The following is a 27,941-nucleotide window of genomic DNA, read 5'->3' on the forward strand; positions in this document are numbered from 1 at the left end:
GTAATGAAATAATTTTATGGTTGGGGTCACCAGACTATAACAATATTAAAAGGTCACTGCATTAAGGAGGTTGAGAACTGCTGAACTAGAGACTCATACATGCTAGGCAAGCACTCTACCACTGAGCGACAGTTCTAGACCTTTAAACTGCCTTTGAGGTACTAGTCTCAATTTTGTAATACTGGGGAGACTTTAGTCAATGGAATCTTAGAGTTTGGTTTTCCTGTAAGATTATTTTGAGCATGCGAAGTCAAGTTAAGCTGTTAGATTCACCCTAATGTGGATATGAATCTTCCTTAGTTCCTGATATAGTCTAGTTTCTGTACTTTGGGGTTATAGCTAACTTTTATTATTAAGTGTTTTATTTCAAGAAGTTCATGAAGATTGATAGCTGTACCTTTGAAAATGTCTTCTCTAGTTAAGCTTTAATTTAGTGCTTATTCCTTTAAAGTTAAATATTCCTCCCTGCTTAGGTTTCACTCATGTAAAATTAAAATATATGTTTATCTACAATGTATGGAAAATTGTAAGTGTTACTACAGATTTGAAGTTTCAGGATAAATGATAGAGACCAGTTAAGAATACAGTGGTGGTTGGGAGAAGAGGGAAGAGAATAGATGAGTGCTACGAAGTTAAAGTTAGGATGGAGAAGTAGTTCTGGTGTTGATTGCATGGTAGGATAACAAAAGGTTGTGATAAGGCACCTTATTTTAAAAGGTAAAACAAAGGGAAACAAAGTGTTTTGAATATTTTGACCATTAAGGAAATGATACATGTTTGAGGAGATACATCATGATTTAAGCATTGCACAATACATACTTGTTTTCAAACATTATAGAATGCCTGGCAAATATATACAATTTTAAGTAATAACGATATTGTCTGCTACACTAACAAAATTGAAAAGAATTTATATAAAAGCTTATATATAACTACAATCTTAACTTGAAAATATTCATTAAAACATGGGTGCTTATTGTTTAACAATAAAAATACAAGGGATATTGTTACGATTAGTTTCTTTTTCATACCACATTGAAACTAGATGTCTAGTTTCTTATTCTTACAACTTTATTTTACATTTTTTCTTAAAATGAAATAATTATGTATTTTCATCTTTTTAAGCAAAATTATATGCTAGCTAGCTCTTATTTTTCATTAATTTGTTTTGTGTTTTGAGACAAAGTTTTACATTGTGTAGCCCAGATTAGCCTCAAACTCTTGTTCTCTTACCTTAGCATTCATTGTTTTGGAAATGCAAGCTTGAGATACCCATTTGAATTCCTTGCAATGTTTTAAATTTTAAATGCATTGATGAAAATTTCATTACAGTTTCCCATAATGTTCAGGGAGGATATAAGATCCAAGACTATTTACTAAACCAAAAAATATTTTAATTAAATTGGATTACATTTTTGAGACTAAACGTAAGATCACTTAATACTGTGTTATACAATCAGAGATGTGCTTACTAAATATATTATGAACACAGTGTAACTTTCACGGACTATGTCACAAAACACTCGGGTCCTAGGAAAGTGATAGGATAAGAATTATTTTAGGAGCTGGAGAGATGGCTCAGAGGTTAAGAGCACTGGCTGCTTTTCCAGAGGTCCTGAGTTCAAGTCCCAGCAACCACATGGTGGCTCCAGCCATCTATAATGAGAGTTGGTGCCCTCTTCTGGCATGTAGACAGAACACTGTATATATAAAAAAATAAAAAAATAAAATAAAAATAAATTATAAATAAATAAATAAATAATAAATAAAATATTTTTTGAGGAACATACTAAAGAAATTATTGTTTGGTAGACAATGATTGTTCATGAAGAATGATTAGGCCTTCAGTAAACATGGTTGCAAGGTCAATGAGCAAGATTAACATTGCTACCACTGCCACTCCTGATAAGACAGATATTCTAGCTAGAAATAGTACATAATGGGATCAGATCACAAGAAAAGATAGTTTAATATCAAGTAATTTTTATTATTTAAAATACTTTTCTCTGGTGCTGGAACCTTATTCCAAGGTCTCACATCTGTTGGTCAAAGCCTTCAGCACTGAGCTAAATCCCCAGCTCTTAAGGTAAACATAGTATTTTTGTGTATTTTTAAAGAATGTTATACATGCATACAGTTTATTTCAAATATTTCTACTGCCTTTCAGTTCTACCCAGATCACCCTCCCAACTTTATATACTGTTTGTTTGTTTGTTTGTTTGTTTGTTTGTTTGTTTGTTTGTTTATAACCCACTGAGTCCAAGAATCATGGCTTGTGGGGTCATCCACTAGAGCACTGGTCAACTTATATGAACCACACCCTTATGACCAATTCTCCTTCCCTTGATTCTCAGTAGCTTCTCGTATAGAGAAGAGAGCCCAGTGCCCCTCTCCTAACCAAGCTAAAGTGTTTCCTGTCTTGATCTTGTACAGATCTTATGCAGGGAACCACAACTTCTGTGAGTTCATGGTGCAACAATGTACCATGTCAAAAGGACGTAGTTTGCCCTACTCTTTGCCAACCGCTGGCTCTTAGAAAACTTATTCCCCATCTTCCAGGAAGTATTCTGAACCTTGTCAAATGAGCCTTGTCGTTTGTGGATAAGCACCACACAGATACTGGTTCCCCACACTTTGACTGGTTGTGAATTTCTATCTTACCTGACTTAGTTAGGGTTTCTGTTGCTGTGAAGAGATGCCATGACCATGGCAACTCTTATAAAAGAAAATATTTAGTTGGGGCTGGCTTACAGCTTCAGAAGTTTAGTCCATTTTCATCGTGGTGGGAAGCATGGCAACATCTAGGCAGACATGGTGCTAGAGAAGTTGCTTAGAGTTCTACATCTTGATCCACAGGCAGCAAAGAGGAGATTGTGTTCTACACTAGACAGACCTTGAGCATACAAGACTTCACAGCCAGGTGCTCCCCAGTGACATACTCCAGCAAGACCACACCTGCTCCACCAAGGCCACACCTCCTAATTGTACCACTCTCCATGGGCCAAGAGTTCAAACACATGACTCTATGCTGGCCATACCTATGGAAACCACCACACCCACTGTCCACTAAACAGATATGCTTCTCTGATGAAGATTGAGAGCTACATTATAATCAGTGGTATATTTAGGAGGTAATTTGATTCTATGTCCATTTAGAAAAATAATAGTAGTAGGCTCACCCCTGAGGCCTAAGATCGTCTAGCCATGGATTTTTTGGCCAGGTTGAGTTTTCTCCTGTGAATCAGGCCTTAAGTCTAATCAGAAATCAGTTGATCTTGAGGTGGTTTTTAAAGGTACAGTATGTATAAATAAGTATGATGTAGAGTTCTACAATATTTTAATCAAGTCCACGATAAGTTTGCTATACACATTTATTTTTTAAAAATTATTATTATTATTATTATTTACAATTTATTTACTTTGCTTCCCAGTTGTAGCTTCCTCCCTCATATCCTCCTGGCTCCAGCCACCTCCCTCTTCCTCCACTATCACTCTTCCCTAGAAGAGAAGTCCTCTCTGATAGGAGAAGTCCTCCTCCCCTACTGCCTGATTCTAGCCTATCAGGTCCCATAAGGACTGCCTGGATCCTCTTTCTCTGTGGGCCAGCTAGGTCACCCCCCCAGGGAGAAGTGATCAAGGAGCAGGCAACAGAGTTCATGTCATAGACTGTCTTCTTCTTTTACTAGGGAACCCACATGGAGATTGAGCTGTGTGTAGGCTACATCTGAGCAGGGGGTCTAGGTCCTCTCTATTTATGGTCTTTGGTTGATGCATCAGTCTCTGCAGTACCCCCTGGGCCCTGCTTATTTATTCATTCATTCAAAATGTATTTATTTATTCATTTATTCATTTATTTATTTATTCATTCATTCATTTATTTATTTATCTATCTATTTATCTATCTATTTATTTATCTATTTATTTATCTATTTATTTATCTATTTATTTATTTATTTATTTATTTTTTATTTATTTATTTATTTATTTATTTATTTATTTATTTATTTATTTATTTATTGGCTTTGTTGTTCTTGTGAGGCTCCAGGCACCTGCAGGTTAGATGACATCTGTGAAAATCAATCTGGTGCTTTCTCAGAAAACTGGAAATCATGCTACCTCAAGACCCAGCTATACCACTCATGGCCATATATCTGAAAGATGCTCAACTATACTACAAGGACATTTGTTCAACCATGTTCATAGCAGCTTTACTAGTAATAGCCAGAATCTGGAAACAACCTGGATGTCTCTCAACCAAAGAATGGATACAGAAATTGTGGTACATTTACACAATGGAATACTACTAACTATTAAAAACAAAGAAATCTTGAAATTTGCAGGCAAATGGATGGAACTAGAAAAGATCATCCTGAGTGAGGTATTCCTGAAACAGAGAGACATTCATGATATATACTCACTTATAAGTGGATATTAGCTATATTATATAAGGTAAGCATAATAAAATCTACAAACCCAAAGAAGCTAAATGACAAGGAGAATCCTACGGAAGATGCTTAATTCTCATTCAGAAGGTAAAATAGGGTAGACAATGGAAGTGGTAGAAAAGAGGAAACAGGACTGGAGCCTACACATTTCTTGGACAGCCATGAGAGGATATCTCACACCCTCAGTGCAAAAATGGACCTTTTCAAAATTCATTCCTGTGAAGGCAGTTTTTATCCTGTTGATCCAATAATTTTAATTTTTTTCAAATGCTGCTTTATTATATTTAGAAGAATTTACAAACAACCGTGAATTATCTTTCATAGGAATTTTGCCATAAGTTATGTTTTAAGGGATTTATGCTGTTATTAGGAATAGGTCTTTATTACTTGACTATGGCTTGAGAATCATCATTGTTTTTTGGTTTCCTTTTGATAAAAATCTTTCCATCTCCAAATAAAGGGGAATCTTGGTGTTTCTTCCAAAGAGCGTTGCTATTTGGTGAGAGGGAGGGTTGCAGTAAAATGCATCTTGGGCAATGCTGTGCTGTATTATACAGTATCTTCAATGCATTCCCTTGTGATGAAGACTAGTCACAGCTGGGATTTCAGTGTTTTTCTAGGTCAAGGTGCTATTAAGTCATTTCTTTTCAATTCCCATAATGGATGCAATATGTTAGCACTGAAAGAACTTAAACTTTGGAGGAGTCTGTTGCTGAAACCATTTTGCTGAAACTGAGCCCTTTGAATTTATAGTTCGACTTTGCAAATCTATTTCTTTTTCCATAAGTTCAGTTCTTGTTCTGAACAGTGCACCCCCAGGTCACAGCTTAGACTGATGACTTAACTGCTTCTCACCTGCTAAGTACCAGAGGAAGGCATTCTGCCTAGGTTCCAACTGTTCTCTTAATGCCATGAAACGCTCAGTTGTTACTCATTTTATTCCAATGTGTTCTTCAAATGATTTCTGCCAACAAAAGCATCTGGATGTGCATGAAAGCCCTTATTTACCTGCTCTTTTTTTTTTTCTTAATGTGTCTATGAGTCTTTCTTCTGAAAATCTCATTTTCTTTAAGAAAGAACCCACTTGTTTTTTTGTTAATTTTTTAAATTTTATTTTATGTGTATGGGTATTTTATCTGCATGTGAGCCTGTGTACCACTTCCATTACTACTTCCCACAGAGGCCAGAAGAAGACATCAGATCCCCTGGACCAGTTAGCCTCTCTCTAGGTACTAGTAATGAAACCTGGGTCCTCTGGAGGGCCAGCCAGGACTCTTAACTGCCGAGTTTTCATTCCAGCCACACAGTCAGTTGTTTCCTAATATCTTCATGTACAGTGTCAGGCAGCAACAGAGTAACTGGTCCCTTGGTATATAAAAATGGGAGTCAATATGCCATTTTGTGTGTACATTTCCAAAACTACCTTGTTGCCAATGGCCTTCTTGCTAGCTGAATTGTGGCTTTCAGTGACTGCTTGTAGAGTTGGCCAGGTTGCATTCCCCAGTGGCAGGAAACAATCATGTATTTCTCTGGCTTCCTATCTCTTTGGGTGTTCCGTTACTTGTGTTGAGTTATAGCTCTGCCAACTCTTCTAAGCTGCAAGAAATTATTTTTATTCACACACACACACTCTCTCTCTCTCTCTCTCTTTCTCTCTCTCTCTCTCTAATATACCCCTACTCCTAGGGGAAAGTCCCATTGTCTATTAAGTCACACATTTGAATCTGAATCTCAGCTCTGCTACTCACCCGCTGGGACTTTAGTGAGTTAATTAACCTCTCTGGGCTTCAGTATTCTTGGCTATGAAATGAGGATGATGACACAGTCTCAGTAGGGCTGTTGTGATGTTAGTTTATGTAATACACAGAGGCAGAGATAAGATCCTTGGGACTGGCTGGTTGGTTCAACTAGCTGGAATAGCTAGGCTACAGGTTCAGCCAGAGATCTGGCCTCAATATAAAAGTAGGGAGTAGTAGAATAGAGTACGACCTCTAATAGCAACTTCAAGCTTTTACATGTGTGACTATACATGCATACACACATCTGCATGCATACGTGCATTCCCACACATGCAAAGACATACATGCACATACACTATACACATACAGACTCAGAAAAGAACATTTACCCTTATTTTTTGTGCCTCATAAAATTATTTTTACTTTGCTTACCTTTACATCTTTGCTCAAGGGGACTTCTTTAATCTTTTTATCTTTTTCTTTTTATGTATAGTAACTGAGGAAAGACGGGCAAGTAGTTAAGTTTTTCAGTAAAGAACAAAACCATTGCAGTGTAAGATCAGAGCATTTGCTTATTTTTGACTGTTTTCTTCTATTTTCTTGGTTTTATCTATTTTTTGTTTGTTTGTTTTGTTCTATTTTTACATGCTCTCACTGAGAATCTTATAAATTTGATTTTTTTAAATCTCACCTTGTAGTTTAATGTAGGCTTTTTGTTTTGGAATGATGCATCCTGCATATTAAGGAAGATAGTCTGAGATGGCTTTAGTTTATTAGGCCAGTTGTGTATATTGAGTTACAGTGTGAGAGCCCAGTAAGAGGCGGCTACTCCAGTGTCCAGGAATAGCCTGGCTTCTGGAACTTGACAGATTTTTCTGTTATTGTTCATATCTGATTCCTATAGCAATAAATACCCATTTGCTTATAAGCCATTTGCTTTCTTTATGCCTTAACTCCTCTATCTGTGAAATAGAATGGTGGTAGTATCCAATTTATCAGATGTTTTCCAAGATTTATTGAGATCACCACAGTAAAAGCTCAGCCCAGCTTTTGTATACACCTGTCAATAAATTTTATCATTATATAACCTGGAAATGTTTAGTGTTACTGTTTCTCTAATAGTTAAAGCAATGAGGTGACCCAGGTCTTCAATCCTGTCAGTTAAGCAAGTGAATTCTATATCCAAGATAAAAAAAAAAAACATCATTTTGGTAGAAGTAGAAATATAATCATTTTGACTTGATTAAAAAGTCTAGTGAATATACATAGTGCAGAATTTCATGTGAATGAAGCATACCAGCGAGGTGGTAATTTAAACCAAAGGTGGGCATACTAATGTGTGTCTGTTTAGATCACATCAGTTTCTACACCCTGTTGAAAACAAAACAACAACAGAAAGTTGTACCTGAAATGAAAGCATTATAGTGTATGAAGCAATAGTTAGTTAATGAAAACTTGTAGTTTCTTAAAGATCTTGAATATTATCAAGTGTAGATAGTGGATGGATTTATTATTTTTCTTTTTTTGAGTTTTATTTTATTTTATTTTTTTAAATTTTATTTTTCTTATTAGTTACATTTTGTTAACTCTGTATCACTGCTGTATCCCGCTTCCTCATTCCCTCCCCAATCCCACCCTCCCTCATCTCCTCCCTGCCCCTTTCCAAGTCCACTGATAGAGAAGGACCTCCTCCCCTTTCATATGACTCTGTTTTGTCAGTTATCTTCAGGACTGGCTGCAAAATCATCCTCTGTGGCCTAACAGTACTACTCCTCCCTTGGGAGGTGGGGAGGTCAAAGAGCCTGCCATTGAGTTCCTGTTAGAAATAGTCCTTGTTCCTCTTACTATAGGAAACCAATTGGTTACTGAGCTATCACGGGTCACATCTGAGCAAAGGGTCTAGGTTATATCCACTCATGGTCTTTGGTTGAGTGTCCATCTCAGAAAAGACCCTGTGCCCAGATATGTTTGGTCCTTGTGAAGCTCCTATCCTTTCCACATCAAACTCCCCTTCTTTCATATGATTCCCTGTACTCTGCCAAAGATTTGGTTATGAGTCTTAGTATCTACTTTGAAGCACTGCTAGGTAGAGTCTTTCAGATGCCTTCTGCGGTAGACTCCTGTCATACGTTCAATGCACATCCCATTTGTCTTTCTAAATGAGGATTTATCATCTTACCCCATGTCCGCTTTCTTGATTATCTTCTTTAGGTATATAGATTTCATTATGTTTATCATATTTTGTAGGTCTATATAAGTGAGTATATTCCATGTTTGTCTTTCTCCTTCTGGGATTCTTCACTCAGAATGATCTTTTCTAGATCCCACCATTTGCCTGCAAATTTCATGATTTCCTCTTTTTTGATTGCTGAGTAGTATTCCATTGTGTAAAAATACCACAATTTCTGTATCCATTCCTCCGTTGATGGACATCTGGGTTTTTTCCAGGTTCTGGCTATTACGAATAAAGCTGCTACAAACATGGTTGAGCAAATGTCCTTGTTGTGTACTTGAGCAAATTTTGGGTATATACCTAGCAGTGCTATAGCTGGGTCTTGAGGAAGCACTATTCCTAATTGTCTGAGAAAGCGCCAGATTGACTTCCAAAGTGGTTGTACTAGTTTACATTTCCACCAGCAATGGAGGAGGGTTCCCCTTTCTCCACAACCTCTCCAGCATATGTTGTCACTTGAGTTTTTCATCTTGGCCATTCTGGGTGTAAGGTGAAATCTTAGGGTCGTTTTGATTTGCATTTCCCTAATGGCTAATGAGGTTGAGCATTTCTTTAAGTGTTTCTCTGTGTTTTCCATTATGGAATCTGACCTGCACATGAAAGTGAAACAAACAAAATGGAGGCTTGTTCCATAGGTCTTATGTGCGAAGAATGAAATCATTGCGGCCTTAATCAAGTCATTAAGTTTACATCACTTTTATTTGAGTCAAGTATCTTGTTGTGGTATTTGATATGAGCCAGTGATTCAAGTAGGAACTCTTGCTTTTAATGAATTATTGTTCAAAATGTCCTGCAGCAGTATGTAAGCATAAAACAATATGGTTTTTAAACTTCCATTAAACACTGAATGTCAGTGAGTGGTATCTTCCCTGGTAACTAAATGTACCAATGTTTTCTTCTCTCTGTAATGTTACCACTAATATGCTTTTCCCAGAAAAAAGGTATAAGATATAATTATATCTTTCTTCTTTGTTACTATTTTTTGTTAGGATAGACACTGCACCCATCACCTTTTCTGGAATGATAATGCTTTTCTCGAATGCCATTGTGTCTTATCTGTGGAATACAAGTGCTTGCTGTGTAGCTGCTGCAGAAGAATGACTTGATATACTGTCTAGGAAATTTTGTTGGTACCTGGAGAAGAATGATACAGACACTGGGACGAGGTGACATAAAAGAGAGTTAAGTATAGGAAATTCTTTTGTTTGATCTTCTACAAGTAGAGGCAGGAATTTAAAAAATAATAATGAGAAATTTACACATCTCAGTACCATTATTCAGGCACAATTTCTAAACTGTTTACAAGCTTTTAAAATAATGAAAAGTGTCTTTCTCTGGGGTGCATGGTACCAGGAAGATGGGCAAGTGTCGTGGTCTCCATACACAGGAAGTTCTGCAGTCACCCAAGGGACTAAATGTGGCAAGACAAACAATGCAAGAAAGCTCACTTGGGCACAGCCCTGAAGGCTAATTCTTTTGGAAGTGCCCTTCACACAAAGGGAATTATGCTGGAAAAAAGTAGAGGTTGAAGCCAGACAAGCAAATTCTGCTATCCAGAAGTATGTTAGAGTGTAGCTGATCAAGAACATCAAGAATATCACAGTGTGCCCAATGACAGGTGCTTAAACTTTACAGGGAAAAATGATGAACTTCTGGTTGCTGGATTTGGTCAAAAAGGTCCTGCTGTGGGTGATACTCGTGGAGTCCACTGTAGTTATTAAAGTAGCCAGTCTTTCTCTCTTGGCCCTCTACAAAGCATGAAGGAAAGACCGACTTTCCTGAGACTGATACTCCAAACAAGGACCATGCACGGAGATAACCTAGAACCGCTGCTCAGATATAGCCCATGGCAGCTCAGTCTTCAAGTGGGTCCTTAGTAATGGGAACAGGGCTGTCTCTGACATGAACTCAGTGGCTGGCTCTTTGATCACCAGCCCCTGAAGTGGAAGCAGCCTTACCAGGCCACAGAGGAAAACAATGCAGTCAGTCCTGATGAGACCTGATAGGCTAGGGTCAGATGGAAGGGGAGGAGGACCTCCCCTATCAGTGGATTGGGGTTGGGGAAGGGGCAAGGGAGGAGATTAGGAAGGGAAGATGGGATTAGGACGGAATGAGAGAGGGAGCTATAGCTGGGATACAAAGTGAACAAACACTAATCAATAAAAAAGTAAATTAATTTAAAAAAATAAAAGAAGGAAAGACCGAGATCATAATTTTTGACAATGGAAACACAGTAATAAATTTTCATATTCTAAAAAAAAATTTAAAGGTTCAAATGATTCTTGTTAGATACCTTAAGTAATGTAATTTACTCCTTTAAAGTAGGAAATTAACAGTGGTTACTTTTCATCTTTTCATACTAATTGAGGACTTTGAAATGGCTAGATAAGTTGGCATTGGGAATTTTGTATCTCACTATCATCCTTGCAGGTTCCTGAAGAATCTATCATATTTCAACAAATTGTTGTCGTCTAGAGGGAGATTTGACATTTTACCCATTCCTAATACCTGTCATTTGGGTGTACACTTATTAATTCTTGGTAGCAGGAATGAGTGTTTCTTTGAAGTAAGTAATCGGTTGTTTGTTCCTGTGCTGTGTACTGTTAACATCTGACTGTGATGTATCATGGAGTGATCCTTTTCTGGTCATAACTGTTTGGGGTTCTAAATGCCTCTAGTGTCGAATATCAGTTTCTTTCTTTCTTTTAGGAAATTCTTGGCTATAGCTTCATTGAATAGATTGCCTAACCCTTATAGACCACAATGCAGCTCCTTTTCCTATTACGTGATTTTTGGGGGCTTAGTCTCCTGAACATATCCCAGGGCATTTGGACATTTTGGCTATGTTCACTGTTGTCATTTTCTTTATATATTTCTATATGCATTATTTTCATTTCCTCCATCTCTGCAATTCATTTTTCTCCCTGGTCTTATATGTTAATAATGTGTCCCATTGGGTTTTTTAAATATTTTTTTAAATTAAACATAATTACATCATTTCTGAAAAGACGAAGTGCACCAGATTTTATATAAAAGAGGTTTATTGGATGGAGAGAGAGAAGGATAGAACAAGACATGATAAGGGAGGGGAGGGGGCACACCAACAGAGAGAGGGGAGAGAGCAGGAGAGAGGAAGAGAGTGTAAGAGCAAGAAAGCAGAGAATCAGAAAATGGCTGGTTGATTCTTTTATGGAGCAACTGAACTATGCCTGCCAGGTGTGACTACCTGGCAGGTGACATTTGAAGACATCATAGGTTGCTAGGCAACCCAGAAGCAGGCTGCCTAAATACTAACAATTACTAACAATTTCCCTTTTTCCTTTTTCAACACTTCCCAGGTACGTTACATACCTTCTCAATCGTAGCCTGTATTGTGTGTGTGTGTGTGTATGCATGTGTGCCTAAATAAATAAATACACCCTGCTTAGTCTGTCTAATGTTACTTATATGTATATGATTTCTGGACTGACCACTTGATATTTGCATAATCAATTTGGGGGATCTCCTGGGGAAGATTTTCTCTTATTATCAGCATTCTTTAGTTGTCTGTAGTTCTTTGTCTAGAGTTGAGGCCCTATGAGCTTCTCCCTCTCATGTTAGCATGTCTGTTTGTGTCATTCTTGTTCAAGTCTTGTTAGGCAGCCATGTTGATGAGACCTCAAAAGTGTAGCTTCTCTGACATATTTAGGAGACAAAAAGCTCATAGCCAACCTCTTGTTTTGTTCTTCCAGTCTTTCTGCCACCTCTTCTGCTTTGTTTCCTGAGCTTTAGGTGCAGTTGTATGATAGATGTACCAGTTGAGGCTGGGCACTATTCATTCTCTGCATCTTGACTAATTTCTAGTGGGGAAAATTCTTTTCAGTTCTATATGTATACATAGACATCTATCTATTATATATACTTATAGGTAGATAGCTAATGTTATTGGTTCTCTGTGACTTTTTTCATTATGCTTTTATTATGATTGATTGATTTAGTTTAGTTATATTTTTAAATTATCAATTATCGTAAATGTTGTCTCTAAACTAATACTGGTTTGAACAATCCCCGTTCTATAAAACAAGCCCTGGTGCATAATATATTTATTAATAAGCGCTTGTTGACATGTCAAAAGTTTACATTGGAAAAGCTGTTTGTGCAAACTATGCTTTCCTAGTTACATTCTCAGCCATTTCCACTAAACTTTAATTGTCATCAAATCTCTTTTGTGTTTCTATTCAGTTACTGTTCTAAAAGTATTTCCATTAGATTTAACTCACATGTAAAAATTTGTAGTAGGAAAATATGCAAAAATGCATTGTGTTTGAATTCTGTTTTTTTTTAAATATGCTTTTATATTTAGAAATTTTTTTTAATTTGTTTTGTTGGTTTTCTAGAACCTGAAAAAATGAGGTGTTAACTGAGAAAGGGGACTTATACTTAATTAATTCAGCAGTCCTTTTAAATAGCTCATGATGCCAGATGCTGAACAATGTGTTGGTTCTGTAGAGGTCCACAAAACAGACACAGTCACTGTGTTTGCTCATCCTAATGGAATAGCCAGTATTTCATACATGCATATGTACAAACTGCATACACAATGCTTATACATATACATTGTGCATACATACTCATTTCACTGCATCTAATAATAAGTAATGACAAGGACAAAAGGGCTGCCATGTGAGAGGATTATAAAGCAGAGCTAATTTAATGTGAAGAGTTACAGAACTCTTCTCCAAAGACATATTTATTTATTTAGTAGTAGCAATAGTTGTGTGTGTGTTCGCATGTGCACATATGGAAGTCAGAGGACAAACATTTTATGGAGTTGGTTTTCTCCTTCCACTTTTATGTTGGGCTCCAAGGATCAAACTCAGATTACCAATGTTGTGGGGAAGCACTTTACCGCCTGAGTCATCTTGTCAGCTTTGGAAATGATATTTGAACAGAAACCTGAAGGATGAGTCATGATTACTGGACAGCAAGTATTGTAGGTGATGAAACAGCTGGTGTCAGTGCCCTGAGGCAGTTAAGATTTTGTCTGACTTCAGAAGCTAAGAGAATATGAATGCTGTTTCATTGAGGGGAGGAGAAGAGAGTATGGGATAAAGATGGAAATGAATGGACAAGCCAGAAACCTGAGGCATGTAGGACTGATGTTCTTCGAAAGAGCAATGGGGAATTATGGAAGGATTTTAAAACAGCAGATGTGCTTTTAAGAAGACATTATTACTAGAGTCTTTCAGAGGCCGTCTGTAGTAGCCTCCTGTCCTGTTCCCTGTCTTCTCCTGCTTCTCATGTCTATACTGTTTGCCTATGAGGATTGAGCATCTTCCCTATGGTCTTCCTTGTTGTTTGGGTTCTTTAGGAGTATAGATTGAGACTCATAGCCAAACTTTGGGCAGAGTGCAGGAAATCTTATGAAAGAAGGGGGAGATAGAAAGACCTGGAGGGGACAAGAGCTGCATATGGAGACCAACAGAGCCAAAAAAAAAAAAAAAACAAACAAACAAACAAAAAAACCAAAAATAAAACAAAAAAATAAACTGAGCCCTGGGGTCCCTGAAGATAATGATACCCCAACCAAGGACCATGCATGGAGAGAACCTAAAACCCCAGCTCAAATGTAGCCTATGGACTCAGTCTCCAAGTGGGGTCCTTAGTAAGGGGAGCAGGGGCTTTCTCTGGCATGAACCCAGTGGCCACTCTCTGATTGCCTCCCCCTTGGGGGGGGGGGGGGCGGGGCTGGTGCAGCCTTGCCAGGCCACAGAGGAAGACAATGCAACCAGTCCTGTTGAGCTAGGATCAGATGAAAGGGGAGAAAAACCTCCCCTATCAGTGGACTAAGGAAGGGGCATAGAGGGAAAAGGGGGAGGGACAGTGAGATTGGGAGGAGATGAGGGAGGGGATCACAGCCAGGATACAAATTGAATAAATTATAATAAATAATAATAACTAAAATTTTAAAATATCTTTAAAAAAAGACATCATTGATATTTAGAGGAGAGAATGCATAGGAAATGGCTTCCCAAATATGAATGATCTAGAAAAGAAACTTCTCAGAGGGACTATTATTTACTAAGCCAAACACTTGATGTCAGAATCTGAGGGGTTTTATAATGGTCAAGTTAAAAGAATATAGATAATCATGTATTTTAATTTCTCTATTCATTTCAGTACAACAAGCATAGTGAAGAAAATTCTTAGTTCAACACTGAATTTTTTTTTTTCTTTTTAACAATGTAGTTCAGACTGGCATAGAACTCACTTTGTAGCCCTCTTGGCTCAGCCTCCATAGTGCATAGATTATATAGGTGTGACAACCAAAATAAATATTTAGAATAAAGTTAGGAATTATGTTGGCTTAGTAAAGTCATGGTTTAGGTTCTCCAAGATTCATGACTTCACTAGTCCTGAGTAGTTGACCAGGCATGATTTTCCTGTTATTGAGTGAGCCTTAAGTCCAATTTAGAGAGCTGTCGATTACCACCAAAGTATGCATGCCGCTACTGCACCATTAGGGATATGATGGGATGCTAGTCATTTGGTTTATAGCTATTATAGGTGAATGGGATGTTGGTTGCTTTCCCCCATTGGAAGCCTTCATGGCACCTTCTGGAACCATGAAATGTAGTCTTCAGAGAGAATGTTTTCAAATCAGTTCCAGCTCAGGGGCCTCTGGGCTATCTGCCTCGGCAGTGTATGGTGTCTTCAGCATTTGATAGACTTACCTTCAGCCTTTGAGAGGCAACCAAGGACAACAGCTGTAGTCTATCACATTTTGTGAGTAAGTCTCTTGGACAACCCTGACCAACAACTTACAAAAGGGCTTCTCTTGCATGGTATTAATGTTTTTGTTAGATGGTTTTTAACTCTTGGAAGTAGTATTGTTACCATAAATGGGAAAATTTTATTTTAATGATGTATGATGTTTACAGAGACTTATATGTGTTATAGGTTTCTTAAACAGTTATTTTACCCTCCTTGCTACTGTATCTCCTTCCTTACATATTTCAAGCCTTCTCACATTTTTTTTTCTTATTTCCCTGAAGAGATCTCTTGTACCCTGCTATTCCCCTCTCTATTAGTCTCTCACCCACCTACCCAGCACTTTCCTTTTTTCTGGTTTCTGCTGTACACTCCAGGAAATGTACTCAGATCTGAAGATTTGGAGCCAAGAGCCGCAGATGCAAGAGAATGTATATCATTTGTCTTTCTGGATTACCTCATTCAATATGATCTTTTTTAGTACTCTCTATTTACTTGGCTAGTCCCTGGAGAAGGATATCAATAATCTCTCTGATTCTTAATTACATCATGAGTTTATTGTGAAAAACAGCTGCTTATAGGATGTACCTATCAGTGACAAACTGAGAATGGTCTTTGCATTAGCAAAGTGCATTTCTTAGCTCTTCACTCTACTCTACCATTCAGAAGGCATTTGTGGTGTCTAGCATATTGGCTTCTGGGGCATAAGAAAAAAACTCATTTCAGTGACCTTACTATCACTGTCAGGTCAGAACAATTTGAGTTATCAGGAAATGTAGTGTATCTTTCTAAACCAAGTGGAGTTTATTTTATTAGATTTATGATAAAAACTTGCAAGTAGTTGAATGAAAGTTGAGTATCACTGAGTGTATTTCACTTTGGGGCCTATAAAAGCTAGTCTCCTATAGTGATGAGTGGTTTGTTTCCCCATATTTCCCACTGCCCCTTCTCAGGCTCTTCCCTCAGACTCTCTGAGCAATGGAAGCTTATAGTGCATCTTTTATTCTCTTCTTTTCCTGGGCGATAGCCTCTATGCTCACTTTCCCATGTCTCTCTTCTACTTTCAAGATTCTCATGAATGGTGCCTTTCTCACAACAGATGATCATTTCTTTTCTAAATACTGTATTACTGGTGACACTAATGGTGTTATATCCAAATGCTTGGATGCCTTCATTATTTGCATGTAACTTAAATTTGCACTATTTCTTTGGGACACCACAGTGGAACTGAGCAGAAGAAACATGGCATAATAACAGTGATGATGATATGTGTATATGCTACACTTTGCAAAACGCAATTGGACAGTGGGAAAAGGGATATAAGGGAACATATTGAAGCCAAGTCATGCCAGTGAGTTAGAAAGTATGAGAGGTGTAGCCCTACTTTTCACTACTTTATTTGGGTTCCTGTATCTGCCACCCAGTTCACCCCAATCTCTTCCAACCCCCAACATTAGGTAGTGGAGAAAGTAAGTTAGAGGAGAAAGGGGAGCATAGACCTTTTTTAAATATTTCCTGATGGTTAGTGGTGTCAAGTTCCTTGGGAAAAGTCAAATCTTTGTTGTCAGAATATTTCCAACCAGCACTGAGCAACCTAGCAATCCACTAATCTAGCAATAGTAAAAGCAGCAGCAGGAACCAACAGCAGCAGGGACAACAGCAGGGGGAGCAGCAACTACCACAAGACCTCACTGGGCTCTTGCATTTATAACCTGTAAAAGTAACTTTTATTTGCCTGATTTAATTGTCATCTTGGAGGCTTACTGCCTCCATCTGTTAACCTAGGTCTAGTGCTGAAAGCTTCTAGCCTCTGTACAATCTAATCTAGAATGTTTTCAGTCTTGAGACTTAACTGCTGAATAAACTCACCATTTTTAGCTCTTTCTGAATTCTTTTTTTTTTAATTTTATTTTTTTCTTATCAGTTACATTTTATTAACTCTGTATCCCAACCGTGTCCCGATCCCTCATTCCCTCCCAGTCCCTCCCTCCCTCATCTCCACCGTGCCCCTTGCCAAGTCCACTGATAGGGGGACCTCCTCCCCATTCATCTGATCCTGTTTTATCAGGTATCTTCAGGACTGGCTGCAAAGCTCTCCTCTGTGGCCTAACAGGACTGCTCCTCCCTTGGGGGGTGGGGAGGCCAAAGAGCCAGTCATTGAGTTCCTGTTAGAAATAGTCCTTGTTCCCTACACTATGGGAAGCCAATTGGTTACTGAGCTACCACAGGCTACATCTGAGCAGAGGTTCTAGTTTACATTCATACATGGTCCTTGGTTGCATGTCAGTCTCAGAGAAGAGCCTGTGCCCAGATATCTTTGGTCCTTGTGGAGCTCCTATCCTTTCCTCATCAGACTAACTCCCCTTCTTTCTTATGATTCCCTGTACTCTGCCAAAGGTTTGGTCATGAGTCTTTGCTTTGAAAACACTGCTAATTAGAGTCTTTCAAATGCACTCAGTAGACTCCTGTCATATGTTCAATGCGCATCCCATCTGTCTTTCTAAACGAGGATTGATAATCTTACCCCATGTCCGCTCTCTTGATTATCTTTTTTAGGTGTATAGATTTCATTATGTTTATATCTTATAGGTCTATATAAGTGAGTATATAAAAAACCCAGAATCTCCAAAACAATCCTGTACAACAACAGATCATCTGGAGGTATCTCTATCCCCGATCTCCAGTTGTACTACAGAGCAATAGTAATAAAAACTGCATGGTATTGGCACAAAAACAGAAAGGAGGATCAATGGAACCGCATAGAAGACCCAGAAATAAACCCACACACCTATGAATACTCGATTTTTGATCTTTCTGAATTCTTTCTGGCTGGTTCAGCTCAGCTGTTTGGCTCAAAACTCTCCAGGGTGACTGATTCAAACTGGCTTCTTTCAACTTCTGACTCTGCTTGGCCTCATTATAACTTCGAAAATACATTCTATCTTCTGATTCCTCATTCTCTGGCTCATTCTGTCTTCTCCTGTGTCTAGCTCTTCTTTCTCTACAACCTGTCTCTGTATAATTGTCTCCTCTCTTTCTCCCTCTGCCCTGCTCTCCCAAGTCCACTTTTTCCTGTTTCTTCTGGTGACAGTTGGGCATCTCCTAACTCTGGCTCATTCTGTCAGATCTTTGTCTGACTTGTCACTTTCTCTGCCCTTCAATTAGACAACACTTTCACACATCCATGCTTCCTTCTGCAAACTAACTTTACCTTTCTTGTTTGGGATTGAAGCTGTGTACGAAGGGTGTGTCTGTATTCTAGTGAGAGGGATTACAGGTATGTGGCATGTCTGCATTCCAGCTGGATCACATAGACCTTGCTCTTCCGATGTGATCTCTTGCTACAGCAGCCACAATTCTGGAGTAAAATTCCTCTACAATATCCTCTCAAGAGTCCCCAGAATTCCAAACATAAACTCTCTGCAGCTGGCAAAAATCATGGCCCTCTTAGAGCAGGAGACAAATCATAGTGGCTGTGGGCAATCTGAAGGAGCACCATATCCCAACCTGCGTTTAAAACAAAAACATTCACATAACGTGATTGGGTTTTTTTAAGAAACCAAAATTCTCATTACAAAGAGGTAATATAAATAATTAAATTAACTGATAACTTGAACTGAAAGAAAATTTACAAATTCACAATTCCATCTTAGGTTGATTGCAATGTCCTCCTTGCTCCAGGCTTTTCCTGGATGTGCAGTTTTAATGTGCTAGGCTGGAACTCTATTGCTTTCAAGTTTTCATTTCACACGTGTTGCCTGATCCGTGAAGTCGTTGCTTAAGCTACTAGCCTAGTAAAAGCCTCTAGTGAATGCTTATCACCTTGTGAAGTAGTTGCCAGCACTACAGTTAAATTGGCCTGCAAAGACAGCTTCGACTTCCCTAGACAGAGAATAAAAAACATATGAGACAAAACAGTAAGGGCCAAATGATCTGGTATAGAAAGTGACTGAATGCCAGACAAATGTCATGTCTTTCAAATGTTTTACACCCTTATCTAGTCCCACTAAAAAGTCCACCTTGTTTAAACAGCTTGACTTTCAACTTGGAACTGTTTTATTATCTGATATAATTTACATAAACAACTCCTATTGCCACTGTAAGATATTAAGGTCCTTTAGAGTTAAACTTTTTTTTTTAAATATCTCTGTTCCTTTTAAGTGGAGGATATACATATATGTAAATTGTTGCTAAAGGATATTGCCATATTTATTTTAGGTATTATGATGTGTATATATAATTGTAAAGGCTATTGAGTGCTAAGGCCTTCAAGTATACGATGAGGCCATGAGGACTCATTCCTAAATATTAGATAGGGGAGGGATTGATAAATTCTAGTATTATGTAGTAGTCATCACAGAAATACAGACCTATATAGTGGCATGTCAGTCCCTGCCCTAGGGTAGAGGAAATGTCTGCATTTGCTTGGTGTCAATTGTCGTTGGACGTTGTTGTTTTAAAAAATAAAACAAACATATTAAATATGTGGGTAATGTTAAGGTAAGCCTTTTGGAGACCCACAGAGAATGGCAAGTGAGATGTCTGTGGCTCCTATGGTTCCTCGAAAAGTCCTCATCCACTGCACACAGTGTTGATGTACTAGGAACTCCTAGCACACTAGTGGCATTTCAGATTGGATCCGAGGCTATGGCGGTGACTGCTTCCCCCTTCTTTACACAAGACCTCCCCCCGCACCACACACACACACATCTCCCACGTTTCCTTATAGTCACACCAACCTGATTGATTGTTACTGGTGCTTGAGGCTGGCATGGGATGATCTGATTGGCCTTTCAGTCATTTAAAGGTTGTTACGCTAGATAATGAAGTTACATCTGCACCTTTGAGTCTTGTCCCCGGAGTCTGATTCCTGGGAATCTGCATGGGCTCTTTCACCACTCATCCTCTTTCCCCTTGGTTCCTGATTCCCACACAAATATTTTATTTCTACGTAGTTGTTGAAATTCTTGAAATTAAAAGGTTCTAGAAGGCCCGACTATAGTTAAATATATTTATTATTATTATTATTATTATTATTATTATTATTATTATTATTATTATTATTGTGTGTGAAGCATTCATCCTGTAGCTCAAATGTGTAACTCAGACTAGCCAAGAACTTTCAGTCCTCCTCCCAGGATTACAGGTGTGCCCTACCTGGAATGGATGAGTACCTGTAATTGCTACTTCTTTGTCAGCCCCTTACTCCTAGTTGCCTTGCCCTCCCTGATGTACAAAGTTTATGGTATGTCATATATGCCATGAAACGGGTATTTTTCCTTTTATATTAACCAATATTAATTGTAAAAAAAATCCGGGTTTCATTATGAAACTTTCATCCACCAGTATCTACTTGGGGTGTTCCATTTGTAATTCTTTCAATAGTATGAGTAATTCTTGTATGTTTATTTCTTTGATATTTTCACGAATGCCTAAAGCAAGGCCTGGAAATATGTCATCTTGGTTTATGAATGAAAAAAACTGAGACCTAGAAACATGCAGTTATTTAGTCAAGGTCAGAGGCTTTGAACAGAAAAGTGGGTTCTCCCTCTACTATAGTGTAGGCCAGAACACTTTGAATCTCATGTTATTGGCCATTCTGAAATATATTTTTGCCAAGATATACTATACTGTTTGACCATTTGAAACTGCCAGAGAGGATGCCAGAACACTTAACTCCACAAAGCAGAAATAGCAAGTTCTCTATCCTTTCATCTGTACAACTGTGCTCACTAGGTCCAGATTTCAGGAAGGTAAAAATTTTTGTTGTTATTTATTAAGTTGTCCTATTTCTTCTTTATAATGGAGAACTTCACCCTTTCTGTTTTTACTTTAATAAGTGCTTTTCCATAGAGAAAAAAAGAGTATGTTTCCTATGTTTTAGAGTATAGAAATTAAATGTTAACCATGACATTTTTAGAAAATATACTGGGCCTGAGCCAAAAATAAGGAAGCAATTATAAGTATCTAAGATGGTTTTATGTATTATGGTTTATGTATTATTTTATAGTTTTACTGTTTTGTGTTTATATTTTATGGAATACCTAATAAAATTATGTGACATTGCAATAATCCTTTAATTCAAATCTCATTTAATGGATTAGAATGCGTTACAAATGTATTCTTCATTCATAAAAGAAATACAATGAAAAGTAAATACAATACAGAGTAACAATGAAAACTTCAAATTGCTATTGACTATAGAACTTCATCACTGTTCCAAGGATTGAAACATTAGTGTTGCTGCCAGAACTGCTATAACCAGCGATCTCATAGATGCGGGAGGGCTTTATCGTGACTTTATATTTACAGCAAATTATATGACACATTATAAATGTAATTATATTGGCTATTCACCCATTGATCAGATTTTGCAAAATATCTTTACCTTTTCATACCTGTTAAAAGTTCTGTAGTATAGATTCTCTTGGGAATCATAATATGTGTATGTAAATTAAATTGTTACTTTCAGAAGCAAATATCTGAGGAAAGGAACATAATTTTTCAGAATCCTTTGTGATTTAACTCTGTCAGCATAGGGCCTTGCATGGTCACCAATAAGCCTGGCCACTGACAAACTTTCTATGCTCTTAATACCCTCTCTTTGCTCCGTTATCACTATGTGAGAAACATTACCTTTTTTTCCCTTTTTTTCTCTTTTTTTAATATTAGTTACAGCTTATTAACTTTGTATCCCAGCTGTATCCCTCTCCCCCATTCCCTCCCAACCCCACCCTCCCTCCCTCATCTCCTCCCTGCTCCTTTCCAAGTCCACTGATAGGGGAGGACCTCCTTCCTTTTCATCTGACCCTGGTTTATCAGGTATCTTCAGGCCTGGCTTCAAAGTCCTCCTCTGTGGCCTAGTAGGGCTGCTCCTCCCTCAGGAAAGGGGGATGGCGGTCAAAGAGCCTGCCATTGAGTTTATGTCAGAAATAGTCCCTGTTCCCCTTACTAGGATACCCACTTGGATACTGAGCTACCATGGGCTACATCTGAGCAGAGGTTTTAGGTCATATCCATACATGGTCCTTGGTTGGAGAAACAGTCTCATAAAAGACCCCTGTGCCCAGATATATTTGGTCCTTGTGGAGTTCCTGTCCTCTCCAGGTCATACTAACTCCCCCTTCTTTTTTATGTTTCCCTGCTTTCTGCCGAAGGTTTGGTTATGAGTCTTATTATCTGCTTTGATACACTGCTAGGTAGAGTCTTTCAGGTGCCCTCTGCGGTAGGCTCCTGTCCTGTTGCTTGTTTTCTCCTACATCCAGTGTCCATCCCATTTGTCTTTCTAAGTGAGGATTGATCATCTTACCCTGGGTCCTCTTTCTTGTTAATCTTCTTTAGATGTATAGATTTCAGTATGTTTATCGTATCTTATAAGTCTGTATAAGGGAGTATATACCATGTGTGTCTTTCTGCTTTTGGGATACCTCATTCAGGATGATCTTTTCAAGGTCCCACCATTTGCCTGCAAATTTCATGATTTCCTCCTTTTTGATTGCTGAGTAGTATTCCATTGTGTAAAAGTACCACAATTTCTGTATCCATCCCTCCGTTGATGGACATCTGGGTTGTTTCCAGGTTCTGGCTATTACAAATAAAGCTGCTACAAACATGGTTGAGCAAATGTCCTTGTTGTGTACTTGAGCACTACAGGAAGCACTATTCCTAATTGTCTGAGAAAGCGTCAGATTGATTTCCAAAGTGGTTGTACCAGTTTGCATTCCCACCAGCAATGTAGAAGGGTTCCCCTTTCTCCACAACCTCTCCAGCATGTTTTGTCACTTGAGTTTTTGATCTTAGCCATTTTCATGGGTTTCAGGTGAAATCTCAGGGTCGTTTTGATTTGCATCTCTCTGATGGCTAAGGACATGGAGCATTTCTTTGTTTCTCTGCCATTCTGTATTCCTCTACTGAGAATTCTCTGTTTAGCTCTGTACCCCATTTTTTAATGGAATTATTTGATTTGTTGCTTTTTAACTTCTTTAGTTCTTTATATATTCTGGATATCAGCCCTCTGTCAGATATAGGGTTATTGAAGATCCTTTCCCAGTCTGTAGGCTGTTTTGTTCTGGCAACAGTATCTTTTGCGAGAAACATTACCTCATACAGCATTCTGTTCTACTTAGACCACTCTTAAGCCTAGGTCAGTATGTTTGCAGCAGTTTCTATACTTGCTTTGCCTTTTCTTGTTTGCAGATATTTCACTTGATAGTCTTTCTGCAACGTGTAACCTTTCCACACTTAGTGTTGCCATCCATAAGCAAAACTGAGATTCAAAGACAAACTGAATTATTAGTTACTTATTTTTCAAGTTAAGATAACTATAACCACTTTGTATTAAATATGGTGAACTTTAATGTGATAAATTACTTGAAATGGCCCTAACATTTTTTTTTCTTGAAGAGCTTCTTTTCAAGATTTTTATAATTTCACATTAAGTGATGACACACTGTGCTGTAATTATTTTTCTAACACCATACATTCCAGTGGCCATTATCCCAGTTAAGATGAAATGGCTTCTCTGGGTTTAAACTGTGTCTGCCTAATACAAGGAAAAATATTTGAGGACATTAGTTAATGTATTTTCCAGTAATGGAAGCAAGTAAGCATTTTTTATAGCTTAAGAAATTTTTAGCAATTTTAGACTCTGGTCCCTTAATTTTATAGTGTTCTTAGTGGCAAAAATTTTTTCCAGAGAGAAATTATATGCTCCCTCCTTTTTGGCATGCTTATGAAGGCAAGTCATAAATCCTTGGCTTCATATTTTTCTAAAATAAAACTGAACATTAATATTTGCTGTGATCTAATATGTAGATATGATGAAAAGATTCATAAAGTAATATATATTGAAAACTTTAAAAGTTCTTGTAAATGGTGCTATAAACTAAAATTTATTGCAGAGAAAATATCTAAGATTAAAATGCATCTTTTCTATGATAGCATATACAAGTTATGTAAAAAATTAATAATATAAGTACTAATGAAAGGACCAGTGTGTCCTATTTGCATTCATAAATATCCATGAAGGATCTCTTTCACCAGTGTTATTCAGGCTTAGTCTAGGACGAGGTCATACATTAAGTCTAAGAAGTAAGGAGAAATGAATTCTCTTCCTTATTCTGCTAGATGGTAAGGAACTGTGATCTATACTATTAGAGTATATTATATAAAGAAGAATATTAAAAGAATAGAATGATGATGATTAATTGCAGTTATAATAACTACATTGTACACTCTACGTTGTAGAATGTCTGCCAGGATCCGTGCCACCTACTGCATCTTTGTATGTAATTGGGAATTTGTTTTGCATGTGTATGCATATGTGGAGTGTGTGCATTCATGATTATATGTATCTGTGCATATATGTGTGAGTGTTTACACATGGAGGCCAGAGGCTGGTGTTTTCTTTAATTAATGTCTGCTTTATAACTGAGTAAGAAGTCTCACAGAATGCAGAGCTCACCAATTTGACTAGCCTAGCTAGTCAGTTTGCCCCAGGAACTCCCTATCTCTGCTTCCTGAGTGCTCAGACTGCAGCTGGACTGATACACCCACCCAACATATATATAGGCTCTAGGGTCTAAATTTCAATGTTTACTCTTAGCTCACAAGTACCTTATGTACCCAGCCATCTTCCCCAGCTCCATGTATATTTTAATGATAATGTCATTTTAGCATATGTCAGAGGAAATTCAGATAGAGTTATACCAATTATCCCAAATCTTGAAACTAGACCTCCAAGAAACTAAATGAGTTGTCTGAAGCTTCTCCAATAAAGTTAGTTTTGTATATATTAGACCTTATCAAACCAAGCCATTGGTCTTTGACTATGACTAGAGATAGTCTTTCACTGTGACTAGAGATAGATAGGGTATTGATATACTGATTACACCCAATTTAAGATAACTCTCTCTGGCAGTTTAGAACTGCAGCACTTTATGGAAAATAGTAAAACTTCATTGAAATTAGTATGGTACCCTATTTCTTGATTATAGTTTCTCTTTCTCATTTCATATTGTACACTGATACATATTTTCTCATATTAAACATGTTTTTATGTTCTTGTTTTATGTCTGACTGTGCTCTGGGTATTTACATCCATGAATTTATAAAATTGTCATTGGTATCCTTATGATATAGATATCATTATTTTACAAATAGAATAACTAAGGCACTGGTGGACTTAAGAAGCTTGATTAAAGTTGTATCAACAGAAAGCAGCTAAGCATGATCACTTTGGCCCCACAGTTTTTGCTCTTAATTGCCTATGGTTTTAAAACTGTGCAGAATTTGACAAGAGCAATAACTGTCCCAGTACTGCTGCTAGGTGTACAAGTAGGAGAGGCTAAATGCAGATAGTAGGGGCGTCATTAAAATACTTGGGAAGCAGTAACTTCCGCGGATATCTCAGCTCAGTGTATTGGAACCACAAGATGAGTTGTAAAGAAACACTGAGAAGCAGCTTTTGTTGCAGTTGTGTTCGAAGCCAGTGGAGACCCCTGCTTTACAGAGCTGCTTGATGCCATGCGGCCTCCCTTTGCGCACACAGTTGAGCAGAGGGAATATAACACCACGCTGTTGCCCACATTGAACCTCTAGTTACATTAGTGTAGCCAATCAAACACTCAACTCTATGATGGATAGTTCTTCCTTAATTAGATGTGCCACAGCTTCAGCTTATGTTATAAATGAGAACAATATTTATGGACGTGTGGGACAAATAAAACTTTTAGAGTTGTTATGTCAAAATAGGCTGCCATAGCTAAGTTTCCCAAACTTTAGAGAGACAAACATCGGGGACAGCAATCAAAACAATAGCTTTGTAAAACTGAAACTAAAGAAGCTTCTGAGGTTAAATTAAAATCTCAATATATCTCTAACTCAATTTTGGTAAAACTGAGTTAAAGCAATTCCAGTTTTGATGGGGAAAGTCAGAAAAGTAAATTAGAATTTGTAGTAACACTTCCTATTAGTTGTAATAAAGCCTGGATTAGGATCTTTTATGGGGGTGGGAGGGGGCCAGTTCTTCTTCGTTTGAGCTTAGGAACCCCTTGTGCTGGCTTACTAACTACTGTTTAACTGTAATCGAGGCCAGATGACCAGGTCCTAATTTACGGGAGAACCCATAGTAGAGTGCTCATGTCTGCCTGTGGTTTTGTAAAAAAAACATTTTATAAAGTATTTAAACCACAATTAGCTAAGACCACCCACTTTTTCTTACCCTAACCCTTCTCTCACATTTCCTTACATGTGATTGCTTTGAAGTGATGATAGGCATTCTTCAATCTAGCTAAAGGGAAATTGAGTTGAGGACACATACTGTAACTGTATTTTGACAGGCCTTTTTAATATTGTTGTTTTGTTCTGTTCTGTTTCTTGAGACAGGGTTTCTCTGTGTAGCCTTGGTTGTCCCGGACTCACTTTGTAGACCAGGCTGGTCTGGAATTCACAGAGATCTGCCTGCTTCTGCATCCCTGAGTCATTGGCTTAAAGGCATGCGCCACCACATCTGGCTACAGATTTTTGATTTGGACAAATACGAGTGTTAATTCTTTTCTCGCCTTTATGTTTATTTATTAAAAAATGGTAGGCTTCAGACAATAGAACGCAAAACCAAATCAATAAAGACGAATGATGAAATTATTCTAACATCAAAAGGTAAACTCTACAAGAAGACTGAATCATGCCTTGACCAGTATGAGAGTTAAATTTTGAATGGAAATAATAAACAAGCTTCATGTTAGTGGCCAGTGGTCAAACATAAAGGCAATGGAGAATCTGAATCATCACGAAGGATCTAAATGTTCTGTAAATTGAAGACTAGCATTCTGCTGTAGTTATATGGAATGACTTTGGTGTGTCAGCTCTTCTTTAGCAGTAAGTTTTGTGAAGCCCGCTGGTGTGTACGTTTACAAACATGAATACTTCTCAGGTGCTGTCCTGTATCTTGGCTTCTTCAACTGCATGATTTATATGCCTTTCCAAAGCAACTTCTGATTCCCTTCTGATCTTTAGTCATATAGTATTCTCTTCACCTCTGCAATCTTTTTATGGCTCTTCAAAGTGGTTTTGTTTGTAAAGGATAAATAACATCATGCTATTTCTGTGCTCAAAACTCTACAATAGCTTCAAATCCATCTCAAAATTAAATCTCATGTTTTCTGCATTCATCTGAGGCTTAGGGTAATAAGATCTGCTCCCTTGCTGGCATTCTGCTCTGCTTGGGGGTGGACAGGCATCTATTTGTCTGTGATGAGGGGTTCTATATTTTATTTTTTAAAAGCCTGGACTGTCACTAGTAAAGTTGTGCCTGTGCTTATAAAATTTAAAGTCTTATTTAGTTCCTCATTTTTCTGACAATCACTAGCTCCTTTTACAGTAAGGTCACCCTGGTTTTCCTCACTAATAGCATTCACTGAGGTAACAGAAACCCTGTTAAAGAACAAAATAGAGGCCCTCTCTAATCAGGAGCATATTGAAGGAAGAAAACTGTTTTGTGCTTGATAGCTGCATAAGAACCTGGTCCTTGTTAGGTTGGTGCGATAGATGCTTAGCATATGAAGGAGTTTACACTAACCCTGGCCATCTGAATTCACCTACAGAACACACATGGTGCAGGAGAGAACTGACAGCGTCACATTGTCTCCTGACCTCCTGACCGTGAACACTATGAAAGATGCATGCAAAATGGCATGCACTCACAAAAAAAAAAAAAAAAAAAAAAAAGTGCTTCCTTAATGCTAGGTTGAATTTCAGCATCCAACTCTGAATACT

At 37.8% G+C, this 27,941-nt stretch overlaps 1 protein-coding gene and 1 pseudogene across 2 annotated transcripts in view; both read left to right on the plus strand.

The window, feature by feature from the left end:
- The window catches only part of Umad1 (UBAP1-MVB12-associated (UMA) domain containing 1), a 164,184-nt gene that overhangs the window by 52,438 nt on the left and 83,805 nt on the right, over positions 1 to 27,941 (plus strand). The window lies entirely within an intron of this gene.
- LOC129680897 (40S ribosomal protein S23-like) lies at positions 9,775 to 10,630 on the plus strand (annotated as a pseudogene).

This window comes from Psammomys obesus, unplaced genomic scaffold (assembly GCF_907164565.1).
Source record: "Psammomys obesus unplaced genomic scaffold, mPsaObe1.curated_primary_1811, whole genome shotgun sequence".
NCBI lineage: Eukaryota > Metazoa > Chordata > Mammalia > Rodentia > Muridae > Psammomys > Psammomys obesus.